At 44.5% G+C, this 20,769-nt stretch overlaps 1 non-coding gene across 1 annotated transcript; it reads right to left on the bottom strand.

Annotated features, from left to right (window-relative positions):
- Positions 1–2,505: 2,505 nt before the first annotated feature.
- On the bottom strand, positions 2,506–2,578 carry TRNAR-CCU (transfer RNA arginine (anticodon CCU)). The gene has a single exon. It is a non-coding gene; the product is annotated as a tRNA-Arg (tRNA).
- Between the last annotated feature and the right edge of the window lie 18,191 nt (positions 2,579–20,769).

Here is a 20,769-nt window from a genome sequence, read left to right as displayed (position 1 = left end):
CTACTTTAATGAGAATGTAAAACTCTGCACTTGTCAAAGTCTGAGTGCCCTTTTTGCTCCTCAACCAAAAATAAACAAGCAAGGACAACTGAACAGAGTGGGGAAGGTGTGGCCCTAAATCTCCCTTCCCCCCAGAGCCTGTGGGTCCGTATCCACAGCCCAGCCTCAGAGGCCTGGAGTCAAGGTTCTATTACTTCTTGGCTAGTGTGCAAAAAAACAAAATAAAGCAAAGCAAAAACTGTTAATTGGGAAATGAGAATAAAATTTGCTAAGGCACTATTCTTGGACTACAAAAAAAAAAAAAATTCAAGAACAGTAAGCATGACACCAAGCTACACTAATGGGGCTTTTAGAACCTTCTCTCAGTTTCCAGGTGGCGTATGAAGGGAGCCATTTTTCTGGTCTCCCACAGCAAACCCTAGCTGGTGGGAGAAGCAGAGGAGGCTGGGACTGTGTGTCCCCCAGAAAAGGGAGGGCTGACCAAATCCATGTCCTGGAGGGTCCTTGGAGCTCGTCCCTGGGGTATTACAAGCACGCCCGCATCCTCTCCTCGGCACGCCCTGAGATTCCCCCTTGCCCAGTTTCTGCCATTTAAGGAAATGCAGCCCATTTCTCCCCTCCCACCTGCGGTTAAGGGCATAGATGCTGGAGTCAAAAGACGGATGGTCTGACATTTAGCAGCTGTGTGACCTTGGCCTCCTTCCTGAGACACTCTGGTCTCAGTCTCCTCACGTGCAAAATGGAAGATTAATAATAGCATGTGCCCAAACTCTCACAACATATCTAAACATGAGGAAAATAACACAATTCCCATTTTTCAGATGAGAAAACTTTAACCCAAAGAAGTTGGAATGCTGGACCACCATTCTGAGGATTGAGTCTTCCCACAGGGCTGCTTTCCTCACCCTGTGACCAGTACAGCCTTGTGGCTGCAAATGTCTTTGGTGGGAACATTCAAAATGCATCCTAACGACACTGCCATTCTGTGCTTAATTGTGACTGATCATCACTGCAAGGGTGCAAGGGAGTGTCCACTGGCTTGAGGAGTTCACATGCATAGTTGTACAACTTCCTCACAGCAGACTTTCCTGGTAGGGACTCTCTGATACCCTCCTGACAGTTATAAAACAGAGTCAGAGAGTTTAAGAATCCTGTCCGTAGTCACACAGCCAAAAGGTGGCGTAGCTGAGACTTGAACCTCTGAAGACTGACTCCAGGACCAGGACTCTGATGGTCACCCATCTGGGGTGTACCTGCAACCTGGGGATCAGGGCCACTTTCCCAAGCTCTTATCTCCATACCCTGGTGGCTTGTTCCTAAAGAAGCATGAATAAATACATGTTGAATGAATTAATGAATAAAATTGTCATAATGCATCATCTCATATCATCTTAGGTCTGTTTCATCAGGACAGGGCCCTGCACAGGCAAACATGGGCAATAAATTCGTTCAGAATAAAGGTCTTGTAGAAGGAGACTTTGTCCACCCAGGACCTAGCATGGTCAGAGACATATTTGCAAATTGCCCAGTAGATGTTTGTTGAGTGACTGAATGACTATATAGTGTGTGTTAGCTTGTGTTGGTATGTTAGTTTGCTGGGGCTGCCATAACAAAATACCACAGACTGGGGGACTTAAATAACAGAAATGTATTTTTTCACATTCATGGAGGGTAGGAGTCCAAGATCAAGGTTTTTTTGGGTTTGGTTTCTTCTGCAGCCTCTCTCCTTGGCTTCAAGATGGGCCCCCCTTGCTGCCTCTTCACATAATCGTCCCTTTATGTGCCTGTATCCTGTTATCACTGTGTGTCTCCTAATCTCCTCTTCTTGTAAGGACCCCAGTCAGATTGGACTAAGGTCCATTCATACAACTCCATTTAACCTTGATTACCTCTCTCTAGGCTCTCTATCTCTAAATATAGTCACATTGTGAGGTACAAGGTATTAGGGATTTTACATATGAATTTTGGAGGGCCACAGTTGAGCCCATAAGAGTAAGATTAAGTAAGATTAAACCTATTTCTAGTTATTCTTGGTTAGGTGCATATATTCTAGAACTGAATTACCTTCGTTTGAATCCTGGCTTTGCCACTTACCAGCTTTCGAGGCTTGGGGAAGTTGCTTACTTGTTCAGTGTCTTTGTTTCCCAAGCTGTTAAATGGACATAATAATAACATCCACCTCCTAGTATGGTTGTGAGGATAAAATTAAGAGATGCAACTTGTTTTATTTTATTTTATTTTTTTTTGCGGTACACGGGCCTCTCACTGTTGTGGCCTCTCCCGTTGTGGAGCACAGGCTCCGGACGCGCAGGCTCAGCGGCCATGGCTCACGGGCCCAGCCGCTCCGCGGCATGTGGGATCTTCCCGGACCAGGGCACGAACCCGCGTCCCCTGCATCGGCAGGCGGACTCTCAACCGCTGCACCACCAGGGAAGCCCTATTTTTTTTAATATTTATTTATTTATCTGGCTGCTCCTGGTTTCAGTTGCAGCATGTGGGATCTAGTTCCCTGACCAGGGATCGAACCTGGGCCCCCAGCATTAGGAGTGCAGAGTTTTAACCACTGGACCACCAGGGAAGTCCCAAGATGTAACTTGTTTTATTTTTCTTTTAATTTTTTTTATTGGGGTATGGTTTTTTTACAATGTTGTGTTAGTTTCTACTGTACAGCAGAGTTCCCTGTGTTATACAGCAGGTTCTTATTAGTTATCTATTTTATACATATTAGTGTATACATGTCAATCCCAGTCTCCCAATTCATCCCCCCATACCACTTTTCCCGCCTTGGTGTCCATATGTTTGTTCTCTACATCTGTGTCTCTATTTCTTCCTTGCAAACCAGTTCATCTGTACCTTTTTTCTAGATTCCACATATATGCATTAATATACAATATTTGTTTTTCTCCTTCCGACTTACTTTCCTCTGTATCACAGTCTCTAGGTGCCTCCACATCTCTACAAATGAACGAATTTCGTTCCTTTTTATGGCTGAGTAATATTCCATTCTATACATATACCACATTCTTCTTTATCCATTCATCTGCCAATGGACATTTAGGTTGCTTCCATGACCTGGCTATGGTAAATTGTGCAGCAATGGACATTAAGGTGCATGTGACTTTTTGAATTATAACTTGTTTTAACTTGAGGCTGGTACATTGCAATCACTCAGATAGTAGCTACATGGTTACATGTATCTTTATCAGTTGACTATTTCTGCAATGAACATGCATTGCTTTAATGATTGGATAATAAGGGCAAAGTGTTGGACACGTGCAAGATATTACTATATTTTGGAGATGTCATGACAAATTTATCATTGCTATAATGATATGGGATACAATCTCAGAGACCCTGTATGGATTTCTAAAAAAGATCATATTTGCTAGTTTTTAGAAACCTTGGAAGTCCTAGAACTGTCTCTGTGCAGGAATTTCCCAAGATTTTCTGATTGGGGACAGACCCAGTTTTCTTGTGGTTGTTCAGTGGAATCTGGGTGACTTTGCTGCCTAGGGAAGTTTTAGATAAAAGAGAATTAATGCCTTGATGGTTCTAAAGTCCAAAGTATTCTACCAACTCCTCAAGCAATGCTGCAAACAACACTTCCATTTGTCTCTGGTAACGGACCTTATCTTTCAACCAAATTACTAGAGTCTAAGAGAAAAAAAAAAAGATTGAAAAAAGTTGTATAACCTCTACTTTCTTTTAGAGCTTGGGAAAACTTCCATCTTCATAAGGCAAGCATGCCCTTAAATCTGGGAGGTGGCCATGCGATCCTCATTTGCTGGAAGAGAATGCTGAGGTACAGGGAGACTGGAGTACTGACTCAAGGTAATGCTGCTGGTAAAGGCAGAGCTGGCACATAAACATGTATCTTCAGTCTTCAAATTTGCAAGGTGACCCTCCTCTGCCTTCAGGGAGATACTGTCACGTTGGCTTAGTCAATAAGTACCGTGCCGGGCATAGTTCTAGGCTCCTAAGATTCAGCAGTATACGAAACAAATCCCCTGCACCCATGAAGGAGACTTTGGTTGGCTAAGACCCAGCTATTGGTTTGACTAAGATTTGTAAGGCAAGATGACTGAGAAAGGGAAAGGGGAAGGAAGGAGCACTTTTTCTCAGTTTTGTTTTTTTGGTTTTTTTTTACTTTTATTGGAGTAGAGTTGATTTACAATGTTGTATTATTTCAGGTGTACAGCATAGTGACTCAGTTATACAAATACGTATATTCATTCTTTCTCAGTTTTGCTGAAATTGCTTTATCAGACCTTCCAGACATCATTCCTTCTCAGTGGGAACGATGAAAAGAGAAATTTAGCATCAGTCAGAAAGTAGCAACTTCAAGAAGCTCCCAGTTCAGACAAGGAGTTTGCAGGCTACTTCTTCCTCTGCTTGGTTCTTCATCCTTTGGCAATGTCAAAACTGCTTAGAGTCCCAACACCCCTCTATGAATCAGGGTAGATCATACCAAGCTGCAATAATAAGTTAACCTCAACATCTCAGTGGCTGAACCCAAACTCTGATGCATGTTGGGAGACCCTCCAGGGAAGTTGTCCTCCATGAAGCGACTCAGGGATCCAGTATGCTTTGATCGCATCATGTGGACCCCATGGTTGGAGTAACAGGGGAAAAGAGCTGAGATTTCCACAGTAGCTCTTAAACGCTTGAGCCTAGAAGTGACGCAGCACTTCTGCTCACAGCCTGTAGGTAGAAGTGTTCACATGGTCCCCCCTCTTGCAAAGGGGCAATGCAGAGGAACACCTGGTTCTTCAGTGATATGATCAGTAAATATCTCTGCCATCACCTGAAGATGCTTTCCCCCCATATCTTCTCTCTTCCAGTCTCCTCTTTCTGGGGTACCTTCACATTCCCTGGCTAACTTCTAGTCATCCTGTAAGATTGAGCCTAGGCAATGACACTTGAAAGAAGTGTTTCATTAACTTTTAGGTTTGTTTTAAAACTCTTACATGTACATAATCTTCCATGTTTGTCTTTATCAACTCCGTTACACTGTTTTGCAATGCTCTCTTCACGTATGTATCTTCCCTATTCAATTGCAATTGTTAACATTGAAGTGAACCAGTATCTGCCAAGTAATAGGTTTTACTAAATGCTTGCTGACTGAATAAATGTTTGGTAAATAAATGCTATTGATTGCCTAGAATTTCCTGTATAAGGACAAGTCCCCAAATTAAGGCTTGAATAGAGAATCAGTTGGGAAAACAGTCATCCTACAGGTAGCTTCATATCTTACTCATATTTCCAAGTCAAAAATTACCATTGGCTCCCTACTGACAGTGTAGAACAACACAGGCTTCTGGTCGTAGTCTTAACTTTTACAGAATCTGATTGCAACTTACTTTTCGAAAGTTGCACATGCAAAACAAGCACATGCATGCACATGCACAAAATCCAGCACACATGCACACACATATAGTTGCTCATACACACGCACACACACACAGCATTCCAGCCAAATAAGTACTGTGCTCATCTCCAAAATAGCCCAGGAGAGTACCACCACAGTGTGTCTGCCTATTTTATACCAGGAGTGCCATTTTATGAGCCCCTTTTAACTGTCAGTACTTTGAACTCAAAGTTTACTCCTGATTCATTATTCAGCACCCGTCCTTTCGATGGAGAGATAGAAGTAGGCTGATGTGAAGCAAAGATACAGGATTGGAATCAGACCAACCTTGGTGGATGTCTTAATTCCACATCTTACTTGCTGTGGCACCAATAGCGCAAGTCACTGCACCTCCCAATTTCAGGGTCCTCATCTGTTAAAAGGGTCTGATATGGACTGACCTGTAAGCTTGTTATTTGCTAAATACCTGACACTTAGCGGACACTCCATAATGCATGAGTTTGCTTGCCATATATTTGTCAACAGGTGTGTGCTTCCCAGGATAAATCAGTAGTGGTTAACAGTTGACAAAGGTATTGAGGCAGGATGGGGAGGCACCTTTGAGGTCTCTTAACTGAAGGCGATTTATAGTTCTTGAACAACTTCCCTTAAGCCCAGCTTTCCTGCCAGCTTGAATGGGGAGTCAGGGAGGCAGCACAAAACCTGTGTTTCTTCTGTTCTGCGGTGAGCAAATAAAGCTCTAATAAACTGCCCTCCTGACCCTGGAAAGGTGTATGTAGGTGATACCATGAGTCAGGTTGTGGCTGGTAACCCAAATCTGGTTGATGTCCATGGACTTGAAACTTTCTTCAGCGGCACGTCTGAAGGAGGGCAGTTGTCACCAACAGCCAAACTAAAAACAACAAAATAGGCTAAAGAAATAAGCCAGTGGCATAGTAACAAATTCACTTGGTTCTGGCTTCTAGGTCTCTCAGAAAGGGCCAAAGTGAGGATCAGCAAAGCGTAAGGAAAGAGAATAAATTCTCAATCCAGACGATACTAGTTCCAGCCTGGGCTGAGCATGTGACCTTGGGAAAATGTCGCAAGATCTCCAGCTTCCTGTTTCTTCACCTGCACCAGTCGGGCTGACAGTGTTCAGCTGGGGCCCGGCACATGGGAGCTTCTCAGGATGCCCGCGTGGGCCCCAAGCCAGTGAGCATTCATGCACAGGAAGGTGGATGTGGCATCAGAACTACTTGGGGAGCTTTTTCAAAGCAAAGGGCTCCACCCCAGCCCACTGTGCGTTGGGACTGAGCCCCTCCTGCCATTATCTGGATGCCTTGGACGTGGTGACGTTCCCCCAGAAATGGGGTGGCTGTAAAACAGACAGTCCATACTGGGACACCTCGGATAATGAATGGGGTTGGGAGGTGGGGCAGCTACTAATGATTACATCGTGTCAAAAAGCGAACGGTGCGGAAGGTAACCCTCAGCAAAGAGCTTAAAATGATCACTGCCGTCTCCCCTGCACCCCGACCACCACTGCCTTTCCTGCCCTGACGAAGTTTCCCTTTCAGCATCGACTCACTCCCCTTCATCCCCTGCCTGTATCAGGTCCCCCAGCACCCTGTGATCACCTTCTTCAGAGCCCTTTCCCGCTCTGTCATGATGCTCTGGTCATGTGCCTGTCCCACCCACTAGGCTGTACGCTGCATTAGGTCAAAGATCATGTCTGGGATCCCCAAACCTCTGACTCAACACGGGCCTGGGACCCCTCAATGATGCGGACATGATGGGACTGCTCTCCAAATGGGGAGGGTTTTCCACTGACACTGTCCTCTGCCTTTACCAAACATACACTGCAGGGGACTGAAGGCAAATTGAACAGTTTTCACTGTTTTCTTTTTTTTTTTTAATGTCTTTTTTTATTGTGGTAAAAGTCACATAATACAAAACATACCATTTTAACCATATTTAACTGTGCAGTTCAGTGGCACTAAGTACATTCACATTGTCGTGCAACTCTCGCCATCATCCGTCTCCCAAATTTTTCACCTCCCTAAACTGAAGCTCTGTCCCCTTTAAACACTAACTTCCCATTCCCACCCCCAGCCCCCCACCCCTCCCCCCAGCCCCTGGCATCTACCAATATACTTTCTGACTCTAGGATTTGACTATTCTAGGTACCTTGTTTAACTGGAATCAAACAGTATTTGTCTGTACCTAACATGCATTGGAATGTATTTTTAAGGTTAACTTAACATATGTCCTGCAAACAGATGGTACCTTCTTTTTTTTTTTTTTTTTTTTCCAAATAGAGTTCCAAGCGTGCACCAGCAGACCCGTATACCCAGGCGGGCGTGCCCAGCACTGGGGGTGCTGAGGCTACCGCGACAGAATCCTGCTAGATGAGTCCGGAATCCTCCATGGGAGACACCAGCAGGATTTGGGCAAAGCAGGTAGAGGCTTGGAATGGGATGGTAGCAGTGGGGCTGATACCTGAACAGACTCGGAATTCATTCTGAAGGTAAAACCAGCTGGACTCCTTGATGCACTGGATGAGGGAGTTTACGGAAGGGAATAAGCAAGCTTGATTTCTAGGCTTGGGGCCTGATCAGATGGATGTATGGTGGTACCAGGGCTGAGACGGGGAAGAATTGAGGCGGGATGGGAGGTTGCGGGGAGAGGGGTGGGGGGTGGAATGTGGCAAGAGCTTTGGTCACGTTTTGCCCATGTTAAGTTTGAGACGGCCCGTCGGCCAACTGAATAGAGATGCCAAGTAGGCATGTTGGATATGTCTGGAGTTCAGAGAATAGGCCCTACTGTGTGCCAGGCCTTATCAACATGCCTATAAAGCCACACACCTGGCTCATGTTACTTCTCCAACATTCCGTGTTATCTTCTTCTTCCAGGCCTTCACATGGCCTCTGGTTTCTGAAAGTCTGTGAGTCTCAAGATGGCACCACTTCCTTCAGGCAGCCTTCCCTGATGCCCTAGGCTTAGTCCTGTGCCTTTTCTAGGTGGCCACACAACACCCCATGCTTGGCGTTTATGCCATTTATCACATTCAGTTGGAATTGTCTAGTTTTCTTTTTATTCCAGTCAATACCAAGTCTCTTGAGAGACTCTCTTCCTCTGCCTGTACCTTATGGGCAAACGCAGGACACGGCACTTTGGAGACGGTGGGAGAATTTCTGCTGGGGGAATAAGCACAGCCAGCAGCGGGACACAGGCACAGTCACTGCCAAGTGGAACCACACTAAGTTAAATTGCGTGTGTCAAGAGCTGCCCTTGTCATGAGAAACAGGCCTGGTCCGACCAAATTTCCAATACATATGGATTATGACTTCTCCAGTCAAAGTAATTAAGAGACCATGATAAATTAGAGCTTGATAAAAGACTCCAGTCCAAGATTTATGGCTCTTCCAGAATTCTTTCAAGTTCTCCCAAACGTACAGGGACTGGCCTGTCTCCTGAAGCTGCAACATCTGACTTCAGTTAGCATGCCCCCGCCTGGCAGGGAGGGCCCCCCATCTGCTGAGAACCAGCCCCCTCATGCAGTGCACGTTTGTGTTTGTGGCCCTGGGAAACCGGGGCTGGCCATGGAAGAGGGGTGTCCTTAAATACACGTCCTGCTTACCCCCTGTGCCTTAGAGTCTTGGCGAGCTGGGCTCAGCCCACAAAATTCAGACCTTTGCCATCACACTTTTGAGGACTTTCTGAGGTCAGCAGGAGCTTTCTGCTAAAAGGAGCACAACTTCCTGTGCACGGGTGTGCACACATGTGTTTTGAGATAGCTAATCTATAAAATGGGGTTGACAAGACCTATTCTACAGTGGCACAAGGAACTGCAATGTATATAAAGAGCCACGGCCTAGGAGACCTCTGTGCTCCGCAAATAGTATCTATAATAAGCTTGATAATGAGTCCTTAATGCATTCTATCAATAGTTATTGAGCATCTGTGTGTATTGGGTGCAGTACCAGTTTCTGGGCAAACAGAGGTTACCAGGATCACCACACCCCATGCTTCGGGGCAGCTGGTATTCCCGTGAGGGGTAGAGGAGCAGACAGTGACAAATATAACTTTATAACTTAACTAATTCCGAAGAATGGTGAGCGCTGTGGAGCATCGTGAACCAGTGCTGAGTGGCGGAGGGTGACAAGTGATGGGGTCACCAGCATAGGAGTTGGTCCCTTGAAGACAGCTGGGAAGCATCTGAGCAGAAGCCAGAGGACAAGATGGGGCCGGCCAATAGCAGATGTCAGGGAGGGATGATGCCTTCAGGATGGAGAAGAGCTGGTGAGACAGTGACTGTGGTGATGATGAGAGAGGTGAAGGGAGGAAGCATGCGTATGAGCACATATACAAATTCACTCATTCATCACCCATTTCTCCACTCATTCCTTGAACAAGCACATGTCAAAACTGTACCCTCTGTGCCAGGCTCTTCAAATCAGACCTAGTTCTTTTTTTTTTTTTGGGCTGTGCCACATGGGATCTTAGTTCCCCCACCAGGGATCAAACCTGTGTCCCTTGCAATGGAAGCGTGGAGTCTTAACCACTGGACCACCAGGGAACTCCCCCAGAACTAGTTCTTGCTCTCAAGAACTTTATAATCTCGTGGAAAAACCCCATCCATGCAAATATTCCCCTACTTTGCTCTGTGTTGCTTTTCTGTGCTCATTGGGTTGTTTTTCAGCCTTCATTGAAATTCCTTTACCTCCAGCTGCTACTGTCTTTCACGCCAGTGTTCCTATCTGTAACTTCAAATAAAATTCTAAATGGCAAAACTGGAAATCCTCCCCAGCTGAACATCAGGTCCCCCTCTGGGTCCTCTGACCAAGATACTTATACCACCAGCCTCTGAATAAAACTCCCCACCACCACTGGCTTTCCATGTCATAGTTAGTTCAAAATGCATGCATTCAGCTCCATTTTTATCAACTATGTGGACCTCAGCCTTCTCTGTTTCCTCACCCAGGGCTCAAGGGCTTGGTTTGACCAGGATCAGGCTTAGATTGTGAGGTTTTTTTCTCCTAAAAGGATTTAGGCAGTAACCTCATTGTATCTGTCTGAGTTAATGGGTATCAGTCCCTTTTTCACACCTGCTCCAGACAATGCTTTTTCTGGGTCTTTCCAGAGCTTAGAGCCACTTATCGAAGCTTATTGGCGAGGTCTGTAAATTCCTCTTGGTTTGTAGGGAAGAAAGAATCACATCCCACATTTGCTCCTTTGTTTACAAGGTGCTGTCATATACAGCATCTCGTCAGACCCTCTCTGCTGTCTTGGAGTTAGAGCCAATGACTTCATTTTATAGATGAGACACTGAATTTCAAGGAGGGGCTGCCGCTGGGAGGGGCGGAGATCTAAAACCCTTGAGATACCTGAGTACTTCTCTGATCTGGTGATGCGCCACAGGATTTCTTCCAAATATTTTTATTAAGAAAAGATTTTACAGATATGTGTTAATCACCCAAGATCTCAGCACGGTAGAGTCAAGACTGCAAGCGAGGGCTTCAGACTCTTGGTCCAGGGCACTTTCTGCTACAAGATGCTGTCTTCATCATTCTGAAGATAAGCTCAATGACCCATCGCATGTGTGGTGGTGGCCGGGAGGCCAGAGGAAGCTGGAGGGTTGCTGTCCCAGGCCCAGGCTCTCCACAGCCCCCCATGGAGGTTCGTACTCATGCTATATTGAAGCGGGACAGGCCCCGAGCTATATTGGAATCACGGGTCAAATCCAGAGCAAAAGCATAATTATTTCATGAAAATTCCAGCAGAATATCCTTTTGTCCCATGTGTCACAACTAAGGAAACTCATAGATCAAATATTCTCAAACACGTAACCAAGAAAGAAATGAAGAAATCCATTTAAGGACTGAATCCACAAATCCCCTTCCACTACCTGGCTGGCTCCTGCTTATATTTAGGACTCAGCTCACCCACAATCTCTTCTGTGGATCCCTCCCAGCGTGGGTTAGATGTCCTTTCTGTGGCACTTATTACCCAGTAATTTAAAGGTTGGCTTATACGTCGGTCTCTCCCATTCGACCCTTAACCCATTCTGGGACATAGTGTGTGCAGATCTGTTGCTCCCACGAGGCCAGCTCGGTGCCCGGCAACAAGCAAAGGTTCAGTCGAGGCTGTAATGACATGAACTGAATGTTTAAATAAAGTACTATTTCCCAGCAGTTCCACAACTTTTTGGGCAGTGTTGAGTCCAGAAGGGAGTTCCATATGCTAATATCTTTGGAGATGTTCAGAAGAAGCACAAGTATACGGGTCCCTTTCGTGGGAACTTCTCAGAACCATTATTATCCGCATGTGCATGGGAATGTACAGAGGACATGGTCTGGCATCCCCTGCTCTCCTAGACACCCTCCTCTGAGGTCTTACCACCCTTGCTTCAACTCCTATTCAAGAACAAAGTCCCGAAGCAAAAACCCTCCCTGGAGCTGTCCATCCAGCACTATACCCACCATCCCTTGGCCCTTGACATTTTCTTTAATTAATGCAACCTGTAGTCACATTGAAGTTTAGTCAGACACGTCCCTCCCTTCCCAGTGGGGAATAGATTACCCTATACTAATTCACAATGGCAATTACCATATACTAATTCGCAATGACAATAGCATGCAGTTTCTGACCACCAAGCCCCTAGGGCCAAGTCCCACAGCTGGGCTCGCCAGCTCAAAATCTTCCCTTTCATCTTCCCTTCAACAACAACCCTGTTTCCTTCTCCTCCTTAGTAGTGTTTCCTCAAGGGATTTCTCTGGTCTCTAAACAAGCCAGGGCTATATGATCCTGCAATCCCCTCCTGGGCATATATCTGGAGAAAACTCTAATTTGAAAAGATACATGCACCCCAATGTTCATTGCAGCACTATTTACAACAGCCAAGACATGGAAGCAACCTAAATGTCCATCAACAGATGAATGGATAAAGATGTGGTACATATATACTATGGAATATTACTCAGCTATAACAAAGAATGAAATAATGCCATCTGTACCAACATGGATGCAACTAGAGATTATCATACTAAATGAAGTAAGTCAAAAAAAGAAAGACAAATACCATATGATATCACTTATATGTAGAACCTAAAATATGACACAAATGAACTTATCTATGAAACAGAAACAAATTCACAGACATAGAGAACACACTTGTGATCACCAAGGAGGAGAGGGGATGGAGAGGGATGTATTGGGAGTTTGGGATTAGTAGATGCAAACTATTACATATAGAATGGACAAACAACAAGGTCCTACTGTACAGCACAGGGAACTATATTCAATATCTTGTGATAAGCCATAATGGAAAAGAATATGAAAAAGAATGTCCGTATATGTATAACTGAATCACTTTGCTGTACAGCAGAAATTAACACAACATTGTAAATCAACTATACTTCAGTAAAATAAATTTTTAAAAAAGGCCTTCATAATAGTCACGCTGTTCTCTCCCTTTCCAATGCCAAGTAAAAGTCTTTTGGCTGGAAGGATTTCTCTGCTGAACACAGGGCGACCCACTGGGTCAACCAAGCAACAAAGGAAAGGAGTGAACACCGCTGCATCCAGCCGTCCTCCTTGTACTTTTCCCTCAGAGACCTTCCCGGGGCACTTAGAGAGGACCAGGTACTACTGTAAGCGATGACATGAATTATTAGCGTGTTTATCCTTACCACGACCCCAAGAGTTCAACTACTATTCTTGTCTCTATTTATGTGTGTGAAAACAGAAGCCCAGTTAAATGCACTCACCCACGATGCCATAGCCAGGAAATGGCACAGTCCAATTTGAACCCAGTCAGTGTGGTTCCAGAACTCATGCTCTTTCCTCTAAGAGACAGACTTCCAGAATTTTCTGAAGTCCCAGTAGCCTTGGTCACTGGGCCCTGGTTCTTTCACTAGGTGGGACTCTGGAGGCCCTCAGAAATGTCCTTTACCCCACTAAGGGCTCAGCTCAGTAAATACCCCTGCAGGTCATGCTGACCTTACTGCCCTACTGTGGCTCTGCTCTCCTGGCCTGGCCTGGCCTGGGTCCCAGCATCCTGTCTGTAGACAAGAAAGGATCCTCAGGCCAGGGAGGCCTGGACTCTAACTCAGGACTTGATGAAGATGAGAGGCATGTGCTGAGAAACAGAGGCCTCCCTCAGGGAAGATACGCCAGGCAGCCATTGTCCCTCGGAGCCCTTTAGGAGCTTGTGGGCCCTGAATTCTGTCTTTGGGAGTCCAGGACTAAAAGTATAAGCCAGAGCACATTAAAATGACACTAGGTCACTTCGGGGAACTCCATGTGATACCTCCATCCTGTGTTCTTAGCTCTGCATGCTGACCTTCCCTCTTCTGACCTAGCCATTCCACTCAATAGAAGCAAAACATTCCCTTTGAGACTAATCATAGCCACACAGGACCAAGACAAAAAAAGAACCATTTATCCCGTCTAGGACCCCTGTAGGGAACAGCTCTCAGTCTCTCAAAATTTGGATTCAAGCTGCTATCATTTCCATAGGCTCACATTGGAACACAGAAAGGTGGACATGATTGAAATTTGCATTTAAATGGAAATGGTTCAAGGTAAAGGCCCAATGTTTAGAGAAATGAGAGTATCCATTTTTCTAAGAGGGAGGCCGAGTGTTATCGTGTACCATTAAGGTGTCACCGAGCCAAAATATGTTTAGAAATATTAGACACGGCTGCAGCATGCAGAGTGGAGACTGGCATTTGGAAATGACTCCACACTATGAATGAATCTAAACGAACGCTGCATCGAGCGCGGTTGCTTATAACATCACCTGCCATCACTACCTAATTCCAGCCCTGTTCACTAAACGGTAGACGTTCTATTAGACAGCCTTCTGCTACTTTTCAATTGTAATAAACGCCAGAACTGGTTCGTCAACATACAACTTGGCAACAGAGACCATCTCCCATAGGAGACAGATATACAGATCTTGACGTGTTTGGCTGATGCCATACCAAAAATATCACGTGGATTTAACCTACATTATACTGACAGTTAATGGGTCATTATAATAACCCAAAAGGAAACGGAAGTCAAGGATGCAGAAAGCATTGTGTGCCCTTATCAGTCTGGATTCTCTACATTATGCTGTGGTACAAGAAACCTCCAGATATTTGTAACCTTACAGCAGCTAAGCTTTCTTTCTTTCTCATGCTCCATGCCTGTCATAGGTCCAGTGAATTTCTGCTTCATCTTTCACTCCAAGGCTCACGTTGATGGGTCAGCTGCCATCTTGATTGTGCTGGTCACTGAGGCAGAGGGACAGAGAGACCCAGAGGATCTCGCACAGGCAAATAAAGAGTATCGCTAGAAGTGGCACCTGTTTCTTTAGCTCACAACTCATTGGCCAAAATGATTACATAGTTCCAGAAACAAACTGACTCTGTGCCCAGAAGTCAGGGACTAAGAAATATTTGGTGAGCTCTCTTAATAGCTACATAGTACCTTTCTGTCCATGCTATCAGGGAGGTGGCCTATGAGAATGTCAAAGGCAAGGCAGATCCCCAGGCTGGATGGCAGCAAACACAAGCACTACCTACCAAGTTATCCTTGGGGAGGAAGAAATGGGGTAGAGAAACCAAAATAGAGCCAACAAAGAACCAAAAGAGAAGTTGAATCCAAATCATCTTGGAAGGGTTGAGCGAAGAGAAGGATTACAGGCTGGAAATGAGTTCCATGGCTGGGACTAGAGAGCTGGTAGACCAGAGTGATGGGTAAGTGTATAGCTGGAGTTGGAACTCTTGGAATCTAAGACCCCAAATTCCTGCAGACGGAGGGCCTTTATATCACAAAGAGTCCCATGACCCTCGCTGAGTCAGAAATAACCCCTTAAAGGAAGTAGGCTGAGCCAGAGAGAAGTCTAGAAGACCATGTTGTCAGCTGAGCCAGCTGTAAATTTAAGAGAGTATCGATTAGCCCAAACAAATAAGCAAACGAATAAAACATGACAAATTGCATTTAGAGTTTTCAGACTGTTTTCAGCTGCGGACTTCTAGAGAATTCTGTCCTTTGGCCAAGCAGGGATTGCTTGGTTGTCTTCTGAGTATCACCTCATTCTTTGTAAAGTGAATAATCATTAGCTCATTTGTTCAACAAATATTTTTCAAGCTCTCGAGGACCAGAGCTTAGAACAGTGGCTAATGCATGCCAGGTATTTAATTTAATAAATGTTTGTTGAAGGGCTTAATGAGTGACTTCCTACTCTGAGCCAAATGCTGTACTACGTGCAGGGAGAGAAATGAGGCTGACATCAGACACCATTACAGCTCTCACGGAGCCTACGTGCAGACCCACATCACAATGAATCAAATGGCAGTGGGAGCAATGCCGACAAAGTGGCTTGAAAAATGGTCGATTCCACTTACCTTATGCTCCCTTCTTCTAAGGGCGCTACCTGTATTAATGTAATTAATCCTCAAAACAGCCATGAAAGCTGAGCATGAGATACATATGCACCATATACAGGAAGAAACTGAGGTCCAGCAGGCTTAACTGTCTTGTTCAAGCAGAGCTGCCAGGATTTAAACCAGGGTCTCTGGCTGTGGAACTCATGACTGTGAGAAAAACATTATAGACATACAAAAGAGGAAGACGTTATTTCTGCAGACACATTATCTGGGAAAACATCTCAGTAGGGAGTTACTTAACCTGGACCTTGAAGGATAAGTAGGAATGAACCAAGAGGGAAAAGGGCAGTCCAGAGAGATGGTACCTAGAGGACCTAGGGACTGATGTCCTTTTATACCGAACGGTAAGTCCTTAAGAGAAAAGACCACTTCTGTTCATCTGTGCCCCTGACTCTAGACCATGATCAGCACACAACCATATTTTATTGAAGCTAAGATATAATCAATTGTAAGATGAAACAATATTGTATGTGCCGCTAAAAAAAAGGAAAGAAAGAAAGAAAGGAAGGAAGGGGCTTCCCTGGTGGCGCAGTGGTTGAAAGTCCGCCTGCCGATGCAGGGGACATGGGTTCATGCCCTGGTCCGGGAAGATCTCACATGCTGTGGAGCGGCTGGGCCCGTGAGCCATGGCCGCTGAGCCTGCGCGTCCGGAGCCTGTGCTCTGCAGCGGGAGAGGCCACAGCAGTGAGAGACCCACGTACCGCAAAAAAAAAAAAAAAAAAAAAAAAAAAAAAAGGAAGAGAGAGAGAAAGAAAAAGAAAGAAAGAAAGAAAGGATTGAAAATAAAACAATGGCACGATGCTTTCTTATTACTTAGAAATTTTATTTTATACTTATGGGAAAAAACCCTTTAGACATAAGTAGACAGATTTTTATCATATATTTGCTGTTATGATAGAAAAGGAATATGGTTATGGTAGTCTTAAAACTTTCTCACAGATTGCAACTTTCCTGAATCACTTTTTCAGTTAGACTCTGTGTTTTTCTTTCTCCATACAGTACTATTTTCTCTGCCATTGAGAGTGTTGGTGATGCTGCATTTCTTTAAAGAGTTATGGTCATTGATGCTGGGCTATTAAGTCTGCTTGGCAAGTATGTGGAACCCACCGAGTTTTTACTCCTTGGGAATGTTGCTAAACCTAGCTGGTTTATCTCCTTCCCACAACCATTTGAGTCCTAGGGGTTTAAAAAGGTGCTATACCATCATCTCTTGGTTACAGTTATCTCTGCAGCTCTGCAAGATTCAATGCTAGTAGCCTTTTGACATGCACACACGTGCAGGTCATGATTGTGTCATGACCACCTTTGGTATAGAGCGATGGGTACAGGCTGTGGGATTTTAAGGTGCATTCCCACTTTAGAGATGCTTACATGTGCTTATTAAAATACTTGAAAGATAGTAATAGGAACTGATAAACCTCTGTTGCATAAGTAGATGAATGAGAGCTTGAAAGACCCTGAATATCAGAAAAGAAAAAAAAAACAATTTGAACTTTATCCTACAATCACAGGTAGTCACTGAAGTTTGGGGAATGGGAACACTTGGAATACGTGGTGGTAGGTTCTGATCTTGATTTTTAAACCAAGAATTACTGAAAAGAAAATCCGTGACACTTAGGAATTCCATTGCCTAAAATAATTAGGGGTTTGCACATAAAACCAGATGGAGTTTAGCTGAGCTGATGCTATGGATTTTTCCCAAAGTGAGAGAAGCCTGAGGGAGGGGCTGTGGGCCCAGAGCGCTGGAGGGAATGATTTGCATGCTGTCCCCTCTGCTAGGCCAGGAGACAGAAGGGTCCACCTCCTGGTCCCTTCAAGCCCACTGACTCTGTATTCTATCAGCAGTGCTGGATGTGGCTGAGGTTTTCAGACCAAAGGGAGTCTGGGACTGCATGCAGACTCCTCGGAGATAGACCAGGGCTGTCTGAAAAGGCCTGAGGACTTCCAGGGCTGTTTAAAATATTATACATTTTATGTTTATGGATGGAGTGAGCATGGCCTCTTTTGCCAAATCCTGATGCAAAGAATGGCTCTAGACGAATCTCTCAAAGTCAGAATGGGATTAGCTCAAAGCAAAGGATGTAATATGGTACCGTGTATAAATAAGTGTGAGAAACCTTAGGATAATTCCTGGTCGACGGTATCATTAGCCAACATTATTGGGCACTAGCTATGAACCCTAAATTCATTTATTTCTCAACCTCAGCTTGTGAAATAGATACAATTATTGTTCTGTTTCATGGATGAGGAAACCGAGGCTCAGAGAGATTAGGAAGCTTTTCTTGGAGCTGGCAAGTGGTGGAGTCTTGATTGGAGGCCAGACAATTTGACTCATGGGTTCCAGATCTGTACTTCTACATGGGCACTTTCCACATTCTCATCTCTGAACCACATGTCCCAATGTGTTCTGGATGCACCCTTCATCAGCTCTGTGCCCTCTGGCAAGTTAGTTAACTTCCTCAGGCCTCAGTTTCCTCAGTTGCAAAGTGATGGTAGAAATAATACCTACCTTGCTTGATTGTTATAAGGGTTAAGGAGCTGGAAGTGCATGAACAGTGTGCCTAGCCTAGAGTAAGTGCTCAATAAATGTTAGCTCAGTAAGACGATTTACTACTTCCATCATTATGAGCCCATTGCTGCTTATCATAACTGTTTCTAGGTAACCAAACAGTTAACAGTTAACTAAAGCTGCCTGCATCTTCTCCCACATAAGCTAACTTATCTGAACAGGAGTAGATGTTGCCTCTCGGAACACCAAGAGTGAAAGCACTCTCACAATTCAGACCATATATTCTCCGAATCCCTTCTTTAGCAATGAACCTGATCACCCTGTGCTGGTATTAATGTGCCATCTTGATCAGCAGTTGGCAAGCTAACAGGGACAGGCCAAATTTGGCCATTGTCTGCTTTTACATGGTCATTGGATCGAGTGGTTTTTACATGTTTGAATGATTGAAAAAAAGTCAAAAGAAGAATGATATCTTAGGACATGAAAATTACTCAATCTCAAAGTCTGCAAGTAAAGTTTTATTGGAACACAGCCTCACCTATTCATTTGCATGTTGTCTATGGCTGCATCTGCTCTAGGCAGCAGAGTGGAGTAGCTTGACAGAGGCCACTTTGCTGGCTTTCAAAGCCTAAAATAGTTACTATCTAGTCTTTTATAGAGAATGTTTACTGACCTTTGTCTTGGTTAACTGTAGCAAAGCCAGCAATAGAACACACTCCTCCTCCCTTCACTCTAGAACATGCTTCTTCATCCCTTTCCTCTGCCCCATTCCCCTGCTGTGATTACCCAGCACAGTGCCCTGGACATAGAAAGTCCTCATTTGTGTTTCCCTGCTCGATAACTTAAAACCTGCATTTTACACTTGCCTTATTTTTACTTTGGAACGTAGTTTTGGATCCCTTCACGTTTAGTTTGATTGATCGGTTTTTTTTTTTTGGGCTGTGCCGCATGGCTTATGGGATCTTAGTTCCCTGACCAGGGATAGAACCTGTGCCCCCTACAGTGGAAGTGCAGAGTCTTAACTGGCCCACCAGGGAAGTCCCAACTGATGATTTGATAGATTGATTGATTGATCTATTGTTTGATGTCTGATTTAGTCTATGATTTATCATGGGTCCTTAGATCTCAGTCATTGAGTTCTACGAGACTGTTTCCATAAACATTACTTATGTGGATAACATTCTCTAAATCTGAGTACTGGCTTCTTTCCTTTCACCAGCTTTTTGGAGATAAACCTGATCCTGAACTCAGAATCTCAAAAGGATTATCACAAGATACTCAAATAGCTCCTATTTCCTCTCCCTGAATTTCTCTCCTCCTGCCCCCTTAGTGATTTTTTTAACTACTTGGGGCAGGTTTGCAAATATTCAAATGAGGGCTCAGTGGAAAAAAAAACAAAAAAAGATCCCGCAGTAGAGAATTCACCAGGGTAATGCATTCCTTGCCCTTCCCACCTTTGTAAGTTTCACATCTCTTTCAAAATATTGTCCTGCCCTTTCTCCCACACATGAGAAGTAGCCCATATCACATGTAGAATATGCCCATTAAAGATTTCTCTAACTTCCACCTACTGAAGTGATGTTTTTTACTTGGAAAGACTTCAGTGGGTTACACTGCTGGGGACCAAAAATAAGATTTTAATTGAAATACAGATAAGATAGGGGCCTTTAATCTACCTTCTCCCTAAGCAACAGGACTTTCCTGGCTGCATCTGATAGATGGCTTTTTCCCCTTCTTTCTTTTTCAGCCTAGGCTAGAGCAAAATTATCTTATCTTCAGATGAAATATTTTAGGGATTTGGGGATTTTGTGTGCCTCAGGACAAAGGACAGTGTTTGTGAAACTGTCACTGTCCTCTTTTGGAGGCAAATTCCCTCCTTATTGAAATTCTGATGTTAGAAAAAGTCTGCCATCTCATTACCATCCTGCACGCCACACATTTTATGTACTCTTATAGATGGGCACGAGACTATTAGGGGCAAGAGAGAGAGGAACACAAGGAGATTTCCCCTGTAATCATGTCAGATGAGACATTTTTCTCCACCAACAAAAGAGTTTGTATAAAATGTGCTGCTATAAAAGTGAATCATGATATTCATACCGGGGGCTCCAAGGGACAATGCATTCTGGACCATGAGATCATTGTCGTCACTTTCAGAGTAAATAACACAGGTTCTTTTTCTCAGCCTCCTGTCCACGTGCACACCAGGGCTCTCCCCCCACCCGCAAGCCCAGCACCAGTGTCCGCAGGTCTGACTGAACAGCAGGGCCTGATAGAGAAGGGCACATAAACCACAAGACAGACTTCCAAGGCCAAAGATAACTGAATTACCTGGTTGTCTGTAGTGATGAATACAAGTCATGGAAACAGGATAAATGGTCTCTTTTTACTGCATTTCTGGCTGCAGTTCCAGCTTTCAGTTTCCATGCCTGCACCAAATGGCTGCAACTCCACTGCATCGGCCATTTCCAGCC

This window comes from Delphinapterus leucas, chromosome 2 (assembly GCF_059928025.1).
Source record: "Delphinapterus leucas isolate spDelLeu-1000000601 "Yukka" chromosome 2, BTC_Dleu_Yukka2, whole genome shotgun sequence".
In the NCBI taxonomy this organism is placed as follows: domain Eukaryota; kingdom Metazoa; phylum Chordata; class Mammalia; order Artiodactyla; family Monodontidae; genus Delphinapterus; species Delphinapterus leucas.
The sequence above is the reverse complement of the archived record's forward strand: the minus strand, read 5'-3'. Positions and strand labels throughout refer to the sequence as shown.